Genomic DNA, 13,092 nt, shown 5'->3' on the forward strand with positions numbered 1-13,092 from the left:
CTATGCTTCAGAAACAATGGCACGAGAAAAGTTGGAGAGAATCAACAGTGCGGACGAAGCTTTGATGTGCCAGGAATGAAAGACGGGACAGTAGTAATAATGCATAACTATTGGGCCTGTGGATCCATAGCATACATGAAGCTGCCCAGAGATGGGGGAGGACTATGCTCTATAGTGATTGTTCATGTTCCAGCGTTGGTGATTGCTAAGAGTGACTTGAAAATTGGTAAGTTTCCAAAAGCAGATGCTCACCTGAGAAGGAAGAGATCTGCTAAGCTCTTCAATCAAAGGAAGAGAGAGAACTATTTTTCAGCTAAATCAATAGAAGCTTTTGATGCTATTCCATATGAACATAGATTGTTCAGTCAGACTTCAGCAATATTCACGACTATCTTTATGCCCAGGATCCAGGTGATGACGAACGCCAAATGGTTACAAATAGCCAGATGGGAGCTTCTGCAGAGGATTAACACCACTATAAAGGGATTCAATACTATCAAGGAGGAGCTGAGAGCCATACGACTGATGACACTTCAGAACAGATATGTCCTGGACATGATCACAGCTATGGATGGAGGAGTTTGTGTCAAAGTCGGAGAATCATGTTGCACATTCATACCTTCTGACGATGACGAGAATGACACCTTGACGAAGGCCATAACGATGCTGACAAACCTACATGTCAAGATCGAAGACGTAGTGTAAGACATTGCTAATGACAGCTGGTTTGCATCAATTTTCTGATGTGTTCCACAATGGATGGCAAACATTTTCAAACTCCTTGGCGCCCTGTTGGTGATGATCATGTTTGGGTTCTGTGTGATCAGAATAATAATGACACAATGTAAGAAAACTGCAAAGAAAGCAGTAGGAATGAAGATTGTGATTGATGTCGAATCAGGATTTGAACCTAAAGAGCTGACAGATGAAGAAATCAGAGACTACATAAAGGCCAGCATTCATGCAGCTGAGGGAACGAAGTTCCTGAACCTGAAGAACCACAAGAAGTAAGTGGGGGGATGGATCTACTGCAGTCCCAATGGACAATGCATGCACATGACCTGGAGTGTTGATGAGAATGTGAAATCAGCAGGATACACGAAGGGAGTCATAAAGATATGGGTCCCAAAGAAGCACTTCTTCAGATGAGGATGTCTTGATATGAAGAATGATGAGAGAGTGGTCGATGAATCGCCCAGAGGGAGGACTGTAGAGGAAGAGTCAAAAGCCCCTACCAAAAGCTCTGCCCCCATGTTGCCTATATGTTGTTAACCGGAAATTGCAACATGTGCAGTACCAGTGAGGATGCCTGTACCGCAGAGAGTTCTGCAGACAAGGTATCCACTGAGAAGACCCTATATGCATTCACGAAAATATGATGGCCTTCTGGATAAAGTACCGGAAGAAGTGTGAAAATGAGTGAGAAAGAAGAATGGTGACATCATGCAGAGCAGAACTGACACGCCCTGAAAAGATATGCAAGATGAAAGAACATAGACATTCTATAAGATCTGAAGAGCATGTGTGAAAGAGGAGCAACATTTCAGGCTCAAAATGAAGATGTGCATGCAAAGAAACGCTGAAGAAAATGCAAAGTCAGTTTACATTTGTACAGATGCAGTAATGCAAGTAGACAAAGTGATCTTGAGGCTGGCTACATAGTGAATACATTGCAGCAATCCACCAATGTATATACATAGGAAGGTATAGAACCTGGATGTTCCATGATGCACTTTAGCAAGGCTTGAACCCCCTGACTGGAGAAGGTTTTTAGTGTGGCACAGTTGGAAAAAAAGCTAACACACACACACATCACAGCAGCGAACACTGAACCCACTGAGCCATCTTACTAGTTATAGATATCATACCAGATATAGGAAAATAAGCAATTATGTGTCTGAATGTTCTCAAAGTCAGAAAGCAAATTACACTCAGTAGTGGATACCATTAAACTGGCAAATGAGATTTAACAGCAGTCCAGTTCATCTGCAGGTCTGGTGAAAAGTTGGCCAGATGTCAAGCCTGCATTTCAGGCTTCAGAGGTTGGCCTCATGTGGCATCCTGCATTCTTGGCACTCGTTACCTCATACATGCAAACATCCTGAACACAATGCCATGGAGATAGGGACGATAGACACATTACAAGGCATTCATTGTGGCACAATGAAATCAAGGGCCACTGTATGTGCTGTGGTCAAACATTTCTTAACTGTACACAACTTTTTAGGCACAAGGATTTTGTCAGTGACCGAGTACACCGAGATGGAATGTCTTGTGATGATCATAACACAAACAACAGCAGAAAAAACAATGCTATAAAAGCAATTTATGAAAAGCAAAATATCTAGTCTGATATGCGTTTTGAAATTTTTTGTCTGCATTGTGAATTTGAGGTGTTTAAGAAGAACGGACTAAGGGCCTCATTACACGGTAGGAGGTAAGGGTTTACCGGTACCGGTATTTTACCGGTACCGGTAAATCCTTACCGCCTTACTACGAGGTCCCTTGCTTTTTGCAGGCGTTAAAAATCCAACCCGCAAAGGGACCAGGGTGCTAATTACGGTACCGCAATTTGCGGTACCGTAATTAGCGCCTTCCCCATTCCCATTATGCCCTATGGGGCAAAAATGGGAATGGGGAAGGGCAATGGAGGAAGGAGGAATTACCGCCTTCCCAACCTTGGAATAGGGCAAGAATTCCCCTTTCCTCCAAGGCGGTACCGGTAAATTACCGGCATGAACCATGGCGCTAACAGCACCACGGTTTACCGCCTACCGTGTAATGAGGCCCTAAATCTCAATCTCTCCCTCTCTCTCCCTCTCTCTCTCTTTCCTGCCTGTTCATCATAACTAGAACAGTCTCCTTAAATCTGCCCACCAGCTATATCCGTGACTGTGACTGTCTCCGAAAATCGGGGACGCATAGCAATCTTACATTTTCCATGCACTACCAAAATATGCCCCGGTACACCATTTGCCAGCTGTTGCCATCTTATGGCCAGGTAGTGCCATAATGCCTGGACGGTGTTTATCTTATGCCTACACAAAAGTCAAAACGGTTGCTGTTGTCAAGGTTTGGGTGTTTGGTTGTTTCGACACATATGTGTGGTGTGCGCATGTTTGTTTTTGCATGCTGTGACAAACTCTGATCACGAGGCCACACGTTGCATGCCTCTCCCCACACAACGTGCCCGATTCACAGAAGCACTTGATAACGGCGCAATCCCATTGAAAAACGCTCTGTGAATCGGGCCCAATGGGTCTATTCTGTAGGCAAAGCGCGCACTGGCTGATTGTGAATGCACACGTCTGTAACACACAAGCGCGACACCTGTGTTTCACAAGATTATTTTTTCCGAGGCCTAATCGCATTACCGGAAGTTATGGAATAAAGACAGAATGCAAATTGAGACAAAGCGTTCACATCATTCGCTTAAGAGCATTAATTAGCATTAATTAGGCAGCTTCAGCTGAGACATTTACATTTTGCATGGAACACATTATTTGTATTTCCAAACACGGGTTCATATCGCCATGTGTCCATTTGCATAATAGATGTTATTTGCGTTCCCATAAATACCCTAATGATTCCGGGAAAATGATCTGCCCGCTTGTTGGATCCCAAGCATTGCAAATTAAATATCTGTGTCAAGAGGGGACAGGCGTTGCATTTTCATGAGAAAGACAGCATGCAGGAACCCCCAGCACTTTAGAGGTCTGCAGGAGGATGATGCAGTAACCAGGTCTTTATTCGGATATTTAAATCCACTATATGCATTTTTATTACTTCAAAGAATGATATGATATAATCTGTAGAGTAAACTTGATTGGTATCCCTACTGGTAAGCGTAGCACAAAATCATGCAGTTTCTTTGAACATATATAGACAAGACCATCTAATAGTTTTATTATACAGTCTGTGTGCTCATAGATATAAAAGTATAGACCATTAAAGACTGTGATTGTGTTAGTAATGGTCGCCTGGTGCACCTGCAGAGCCCCACAGGTCCCAGGCTCCCCACCAGACCTGCACTTGCCTCTGGGCCTCTGCACTCTGCTCGGCACTACTGCATTATGCTCCATGAGAGGAGCAACGACTGTGCACTTAACCCAGGCCCCTGCTGGACTGGGTGCACTTGTCCCCCTCCCCTTCCCACACACTTTCTGTTCTGCGCACTTGCACGACCTTGACCTTGAATGTTCTAGGCCTTGCAAGTCTGTCTGTCACCCCCTCTGTCTCCTCTCCCTAGCTTGGTCGTGCTTGAAATTCTCATGCATTGGTGTATTGGATGAGCAACTACCAAGTAGTTTGAAATGTCGCCTGACCAGTATTATTGATCAGTATGCCCCCCCCCTCGCCCCTTTTCACCTTTTTGTCAAGCACTTATTAGAAGATATGCCTCTGGCCTAGTATACTAGCTATTGTTGTTAGATCATTCAGAATGTTCAAGGCCTAAGAATGACAACTGTATTCCCTTGTTCCCTTCCCGCCTTGAAGCGCTTTGAAGTGCTTCACATGTGTATCAGCGCCTTACAAATTAACAATTATAATTACAATTACAATGTGACTTAACATAAGTTACATCGGAAGGCCAACTTTATGGCCATAGGTTTCGCCCTCAGGGCTTTTTCAAGGCAATTGACTCTAATTTGGCTTTTTGGCTTTTTTTTTTATATAGCGCTACGAACCCTCAGGTATCTGAGCGCTGCTTATTATTACCCACGGTGTGTGGTGCTCATTTATCGACCTCGGAAGGATGAAACGCTGAGTTTCCTGCGTTCGCAGGCTCTGCACTGATGTCAAAGCGAGCGCTCTACTCGCTGTGCCACTTGACCGGCTAATCCATTTTGATTTAGATGAACAGGAATGTACGCTGCCTATTGAAACTAGGACAGGAGGTCAGCTTCACAGGTAATAATATCCTCTTAGTCATCCGTCACTTGATCAGGTTATGATTTCTACATCTCTTGAAAAGTGCTGTCATGTGCCAAGACCTTATACGCGAAGAGTGTAGCAGGCGCAGTCCATTTTGATCTATTTGCTGTGTGTCTTTTCCGTCCTTGTGTTTTCAATGGTACGTCCCGAGTATTCCATGGAAAGTGACAAAGGTTCCAGAACTTGTATAATCTATAGGGTAATTCCTAGAATTCTGGAAGTTTTATGTAAAAACACTTATTTATATACAGTAGTGCATAAAATGGATGCTTAGTCGACTACTCAGTGCCTCCATATTTGAGCTAGTCTCAGAACTAGGGCACATGGAGATAATTGGGTCTAATTTATAGAAACATTTTATAATGACAAAACCTCATTGGAAAACGTTCTGTGAATTAGGCCTGAGTGTTTGCGCAGGATCACACAGATTGTACAATTGGAGAAACCCGAGATTAGAAATCAATTCTTCTGGATCTGCAATCAACAATTTAGCTTCAAAACCCTATCTTCTGCCGAATGTCACCTGTTTCTCTAATTTAAGGAAAAGGAAGGTCATTATGCACGCAGACAATGCGATGCCACGCAATGGAGAGCTGCAACCCACCAGCGAACACAGGACAAGATAGATGCTTCTTAGTAGTGACTCCACCAAGGCAAACAATGCAATTCAAAGCATACCTAAAAGTGACCACCAGACACAGGCCAAAAGGGATGCTTGCCAATAGCAAGCACTTATGCAGGAAATGCATTGCATAACTGAAAGTAACCATCAGACACAGGCCAAAAAGGATGCTTGCCAATAGCAAGCACTTATGCAGGAAATGCATTGCATAACTGAAAGTAACCATCAGACACAGGCCAAAAAGGATGCTTGCCAATAGCAAGCACTTATGCAGGAAATGCATTGCATAACTGAAAGTAACCATCAGACACAGGCCAAAAAGGATGCTTGCCAATAGCAAGCACTTATGCAGGAAATGCATTGCATAACCCGTGCATCTGTCCATTCTGGACCCTTTATTCTGCAAACTCACACTCCCCCCCTTTTTTCTCCCCCCAAAAAGGTGTCGCATGAGCCTTGCTTGGTTTTTTGGCATAAAAGGCCGCAGATTTTATTCTCCACAGGTCATAAACACAGTGCACACATTAGTGGAGATACTTTGTAAGATGCGGCGACTGCTCCGTGTCCGAAAACCTGCTTCCCCCTTGCTTTCCAAAAGTCCTCATAGGCCCAACTCTCCCAGCCCTTTTGCCTGAGCCTCGCCTGCCCCTGCAGGTCATCTTGAGCGGGGAGAGTGCCGTATCTTTGGGGAAGCTGAGCCCTTGTTGTTCGCCCCCAGACGCCCCCGCCGTGTTAGGCTCCCAAGGGGCGCTGGGTCTGGGAAGGGCGAAGACCCTTCCCGCTTTCACCTGGCTCTTTCGGAGTCTGTCTCTTGTGTTTGGTTGCCCAAACACCGCCACACCGCCTGTCGTCCTGCGACGTCGACGATCAGGCCTCCTGTTTGTTCTCGTTTTGCCGGGTGGGTGGGTGGAAAACAAAGTCCTTGATGGCAAGCGGGTCCCACTGCCAGGGGTGACTGAGTTCTGCAGTGGGGACCCGCCTGCTTTTAAGGGGTTAACTCCGCCCCTTTCCCATTGTCCTGCTTCGCGGGCTTTTCGTTCCCTTGCCGCGCTCCCTTTTCGCGGGCTTCTCCCGTTGTTTGCCGCGCCCGCCTTCCCCCACCTCTGTGGAGAGGGGGAGGCCGCTTTTGGAGGAGGACACCGCTCGGGTTATCGGGGTGCCTCCTCCATTTTGGGTTTTTTCGTCGACACCTGCATAACCCGTGCATCTGTCCATTCTGGACCCTTTATTCTGCAAACTCACACTCCCCCCCTTTTTTCTCCCCCCAAAAAGGTGTCGCATGAGCCTTGCTTGGTTTTTTGGCATAAAAGGCCGCAGATTTTATTCTCCACAGGTCATAAACACAGTGCACACATTAGTGGAGATACTTTGTAAGATGCGGCGACTGCTCCGTGTCCGAAAACCTGCTTCCCCCTTGCTTTCCAAAAGTCCTCATAGGCCCAACTCTCCCAGCCCTTTTGCCTGAGCCTCGCCTGCCCCTGCAGGTCATCTTGAGCGGGGAGAGTGCCGTATCTTTGGGGAAGCTGAGCCCTTGTTGTTCGCCCCCAGACGCCCCCGCCGTGTTAGGCTCCCAAGGGGCGCTGGGTCTGGGAAGGGCGAAGACCCTTCCCGCTTTCACCTGGCTCTTCCGGAGTCTGTCTCTTGTGTTTGGTTGCCCAAACACCGCCACGCCACCCGCGGATTACCGCCCGCTGTGGCTCCCCCTTGCCTCCTTGCCTACAAATCTGACAAATGTGAGCAAATGTTCCAGAAAAACAACTCCAACCCTTGTGGGGACAAATGCACCCCGTCCTTTAGGAAATACTCGGGTGATTTTAAATTGATTAGGCCGTGCCTGATCTGTCCAAAGCCCCTCCCCTTACAAAATCGGGCCATCGCGCCGTTCAGTTTTCTTCTGGACCTCTCAACGGCTGCATGGTTGTCCGCCCCCCGCCATACCTGTCTCGGGATTAACTCGGACCAGATGATTTCCGTGTCCCCCAGTTGGCCTGCCAGCTCCTGTAAGGAGGCCATCATCGCCCGCATCAGGGCCCCTCTCCCTAAGCTCGTCAGATCATTTCCCCCCAGGTGTATGATCAACAGATCTGGCCTCCGCCGCTTCGTCAGAAGCCTGTGCACCTGCCCCTGTAGCTGCGCCCATTTCATGCCTGGATTCCCGTGCCACTCCATTCGAAACCTGCCCCCCGTCATCTCCTCATGTTCTTTCGACCAGCACGCCCCTGCCCTTGCCACGAATGAGTGCCCTATCACCCAGACCGTCTGCTTTCCTTTCTGGGCTGCCGCTGGGAGGGAGAGAAGATGGCACGTTAAGTTACACTTTTTCAGGCCTGATATATCTCTTAAAACACCCTGACTTCCATCTGCCAATCTGTTTGATCCCCACCTCGCTCATCCCCATTACTGCGGCAGACGTGGCCGCTCCAATCCTGAATGAGTGTGTCCCAAAGCCACCTTTTGCCTCCCCAATCCCCTCCAGAGCCATTTCCATAACCCGTCTAAATTGAAAGCGGCTTAGCGCCAACCCTTCCTGGTGGATGAGCAGCGGTGCCTCTTCGCCTGAAGGCGGCCTCATATTTAGGAACTCGGCCATTGCCCTGACTGGGCAAATTGGGTCGCCCCCGATGGCTTGGAGAGTAACTGTGCACCCCTTGCCACCTTGATCTGTTTTAGATCGTCTGACCCATACCGTCATCTGGGACCCTGTGACCTGGACGTCTTTTACCCTCACAAACCCGGCCCCTTTTGCCTCTTTGTTCTCCGCTACCAATTCACTGATTCTGAACGCCCCAAAAAATGCCAGTGTAAAAGCTGCTCTAAACAGGGCCAACTCGAACCCACCCCGGCATATCTCCTGCAGATGCGCCACAATCCTCTGTAGTTTGGCCACGTCTATGGGCCTCCTACTGTCGCCCTGATGCACTCCTTGCTTCGCCCAACCTTTCATGGCCGTGATAATGTAGTGGTCCTTAGTGGGATCCCTCTCCCCTTTGAGTTTGCAGTGATGAGCGATGGCTGCCAGATGGTAAGCCATCCATGACCTGGACTTTCCTTCTCGCCAACCCCACCCCACGAAGGCCCTTACTGGATGCTCCCCTTTTACGCCCTCCAACACCTCCTGCTTGAATTGCAGATAGCGCTCCCAGCATGCCTTGTATCTGTTCGTGGTGCCTGGGGCGAGCGCCGTTTGGATCAGTGTGCTCAGATCGCCCCAATCATGCCCCACCATCGCGCCTTGAATGTGGCCATCGTCTCGTCTGCTCCCGGGCAATTCCTCCGGAATTTTTCCAGCTGCAAACGAGAGAGAGCATCAGCTGCTGTGTTCTGTACCCCTGGAATGTGCCTAGCTCGCACTTCGATGTTGAGTTGCAGCATGCATTTGTAGAGCCTTCTTAACAACCTTAGCACCCTGGCGTTGCTAGCGGTACCCTGATTAATGACCTGGACTACTGCCAAGTTGTCAGACCATAGCACGACTCTGCTGTCTTTCAGTTGTTCCCCCCACAATCTGAATGCGACTACAATGGGAAAGAGTTCCAACAGCGTGATGTCCTTGGTGACCCCTGCCCGATGCCAATCCTCTGGCCAGGCCATGCCGCACCATTTGGTGTCCAAGATTGCCCCGAATCCCAGAGCCCCGGATGCATCTGTGACTAGCCTGAACCTGTCATCCTTCTCCCTCTCCCGTCTCCATATTCGCACCCCGTTGAAATGCTCCAGAAACTTATCCCACATGTCGAGGTCTTCCTGCACTTCCGGACCCAACCGTACGTGTTGGTTAGCATGTTGCAACCCCACTGTCTTCAGTTCAATCTTCCTGGCAAACACTCTACCCACTGGGATTACCTTTCCCGCAAAGTTAAGGTTTCCCGCCAGAACCTGGAGTTCCTTTAGCGTAGCCTTCTTCTTCCCTTTCAGACTTTGGATGACTGCCTTTAGCTTGTGCACTTTCTCCTGCGGGAGCCTGCACTCCCCCTTCAAAGTATCAATTTCGATTCCCAGGAATGCTAGACACGTCACTGGTCCCACTGTCTTGTCCCCAGCTAATGGGATCCCCATCTCCTTTGTCACTCTCTGGAATGTGTGCATGAGAGCCTTACACTCATCTGACCCCTTCTTCCCCACAAACAGGAAATCATCTAAGTAATGTACCACTGCCCCCTCCTTGCACCCGTGCTTGACCGTGAATTCTAGAAAGCTGCTAAATGTCTCAAAATATGCACAAGATATGGCACACCCCATCGGCAGACATTTATCAAAATAGTACTTGTCCTGAACTTTGAACCCAAACAACCGTTGACTGTCTTTGTGGATTGGTAGTAGCCGGAATGCCGCCTCAATATCTGCCTTCCCCAAGACTGCTCCTTCCCCCGCCTTCCTTATCACCTCCACTGCATCCTCAAAGGAGGAATACTGTACTTTGCACAGTTCCCCTTCGATCCCATCGTTGACTGAGTCTCCCTCGGGGAAGGAGAGGTGGTGAATCAGCCGGTACTGCCCCTCCTCCTTCTTAGGCACCAGCCCCAACGGTGATACTACCAAGTCCTTCAGCGGGGGTTCAATGAAAGGGCCCGCCACCCTCCCCAACTTGATTTCTTTGGCGATCTTGGCTGCCACTACCTCCGGCATTGCCAAAGCTGACCTGAGGTTAGCTGCCTCCCTTCCCTTACTTACTCCTGAACATGGTATCTTAAAGCCCCATCTGAAACCTTCCCATAAAAGTCTGGCATCTCTGACGTTATGATACACATTCAACCACGGAGTCATTGCTTGCAGATTGACCGGGGTTGGCAGCCTCTCTTTAATGGTATTGTTACACAATTGCCGCATCGACCTAGACATACTGTTACACTTATCAATCCCTCTTGACTTTTTCATTAGGTTTGGGGCTGCTCTTGCGCTTCCCTTCACTGGTTGAGGAGGTGTGTTCCTTGGCCCTCCCCCCTCGGGGGTGTTTGAACCTGCATGTCTTCCCAAAGGGGCAGCCTTCCTCCGAATTGACCCTCCAGCACTCTGCTCGCTCCCCCTGGTAGCTGGTTCTACTGTTCCAGGAGGAGTGCCCGCGAAAGGACGCCCTCCCTTGTTTGGTGTAACCCCCCCTACCCTTCCAAACTTGAGGTTTCTCCCCTGGGACTTTCTCTCCCCCCCCTCCGGGCTGGATCATTTTGTCTAAAAAACCGCCCACATCCATTTCATCCCAAGACAAAGCTGGCCATACTTGCATTTTTAGACGAAACGCTCTGTCATATTGCAACCATCCTTCCCCCCCGTGCTTCAAATACAGGTCATGTATATACTGTTCATATGCCAACATTGATAGCGCGTCTTGAGGATATTTTTCAATCATAACTGATGTGTAAACCTTAAACGATTTCAGCCAGTTGTGAATGGACGCCTCTGTTTTAGGTTGCTCCTTGTCTCTTTTCTCTTTCTCCTTTTCTGATAGTTCTTTCAACCCGTTACCCAGAGGTTCCATACCCACAAAATCCAGAATCTCAATAAATTCTTTTTTCCACACCCTCTCCTTTATCGATAATGGAATGTGCCATGACAGGGAGTTCACTGCCACCCTCACTGGACCAAAACCCGGCATTGCCCTCCCATATTGTGTCATTACGGGGCCCCACATCCCCTCTAGCCCTCCATTACCGTTGGGCCCCGGGGTTGCGCCTAAACCTGCCCCTCCTTGGCCCCACCAAGCTGGAGCCTGGCTGGCTCCTGCCCCGGACCCTCCCCCCTGTGGTGTTACTGCCCCCGCAGGGCCTGGACCCCACCCTGCTGGGGCTTGAGCCCCAGCCGTCATTGGCCCTACCCCTTGTGCTGCAGCTAGGCTGTGCCCCCCTAAAGGACTAGGACTGCTCCCTGTCGTAGCTTGTGCGCCCAGAGGCCCCTGCCCCTGGCTGCTCAGACCTGCGGCATTCCCATTTTGCCCGGCCATTGTCCCGAAACCTTGCTGCGCCCCCCCACTTGAGAACGGGGAGTTCACCCAGGCCCCAGCCCACTGGTTCGCCCCCCCTGGTGACCCATAACCATTCAGATTCCCTCCCTGGAATCCCCTAGCTCCCAGGCCCCCAGGTCCCCAAACCCCCAATGGCTGTTGCCCCATCGCTGTGCCGGCGCTCAATTGATTAAATGCATTTATATTGTTTACATTTCCGCTTAGCACCTGCCCCGCACCCCCGCTACCCCAAGCCTGCATACATTGCATTAGCATACCTTTAACCGCCTCCAGGGATGCTGGCCCTTCTTCCCTTGCAGCCACCGGTACGGTCACAAGCGTGCTGGGTGGACCTGTTTCCCTTGGTGGCGCCACAGGTGCAGGTGCCGGGCTGGCTGCAACCTCCTGTGCCCGTCCCTTATTCTTTGCCCCCACGGTCTTGGGCTTCCTTGCCGCCTGCTCCTTGCTCGCCTTGGCACGCTGTGTCTGAGTCCTCCTCCGTTTTCCAGCAGGTTCCTCTTCCTCCCCGCCTCGATCTTCTTCACCTAGCTCCTGAATGTCCTCATTGTCCGGGAAAAGAACTGGGGAGCTAGGCCCCGGGCTCGTGCAGTCCCCCTCTTGTTGATTTGCCAAGACCTCCAGCCACCTTGGCCCATGTTTCGCTGCCGCCTGCTTGGCCATGTCCAGAAATGCAGCCAAGTCCATTATTGCTGCTCCTGCCTCCGTTGGCTTGCAAATTTGCTAGTCTGCACCCCCGTGCACCCCTTAAGTTCCTGGCCACGTGGGGTGCCTTGCTGTGGGCGTGCCCGCTTGCTCGCCGTGCTCTCGCGGCGCTCCGGACCGCCTCGCCACGGAATGCGCCGAGCGCTCCCCCGTGCGCGGCCGCAGCTTCCTCTGCTGCTCCCTTGCCTCTCCCCCTCCGAGCCTGCTCGTTCGCCGAGCTGAGGACTCGTCGAGGGGCGCACCGCCTTTTGCCTCCTTTCGTCGGTTAGTCGGGGGGGGAGGCCTGCTCCTCCCCTGGGCCGCGATCTCTTCGTGTGGCTGGACACCGACCTTTCTGCCCGTTAGCAGCGGCTTCCTTCGCTGCTCCCCCTCCGATTCCTGCTTCGCCCGTTCGGCCCTCCCCGCCGATCCAGCTGCTCCTCGTTTGCTGCGTCCTCTCACCGCTCGCCCCCGCTGCACTTCTTTTGCTTTCCTCCCTCGGCTCGCCTGCTGATGGCTGCTTCCGGTGTTCCGTTCTCCTCCCGCGTTGCCGCAGCCGTCTTCACCCTCTCGAGCGTCCGCTGCTGGTTCGCCGACGCTCTCCCTCGTTTTCTTCTCGCACTGCTCCTGGAAAGACACGAAGAAAACAAAGTCCTTGATGGCAAGCGGGTCCCACTGCCAGGGGTGACTGAGTTCTGCAGTGGGGACCCGCCTGCTTTTAAGGGGTTAACTCCGCCCCTTTCCCATTGTCCTGCTTCGCGGGCTTTTCGTTCCCTTGCCGCGCTCCCTTTTCGCGGGCTTCTCCCGTTGTTTGCCGCGCCCGCCTTCCCCCACCTCTGTGGAGAGGGGGAGGCCGCTTTTGGAGGAGGACACCGCTCGGGTTATCGGGGTGCCTCCT

The sequence above is a fragment of the Ambystoma mexicanum genome, chromosome 14 (assembly GCF_040938575.1).
Source record: "Ambystoma mexicanum isolate Mex_15411 chromosome 14, UKY_AmexF1_1, whole genome shotgun sequence".
In the NCBI taxonomy this organism is placed as follows: Eukaryota; Metazoa; Chordata; class Amphibia; order Caudata; family Ambystomatidae; genus Ambystoma; species Ambystoma mexicanum.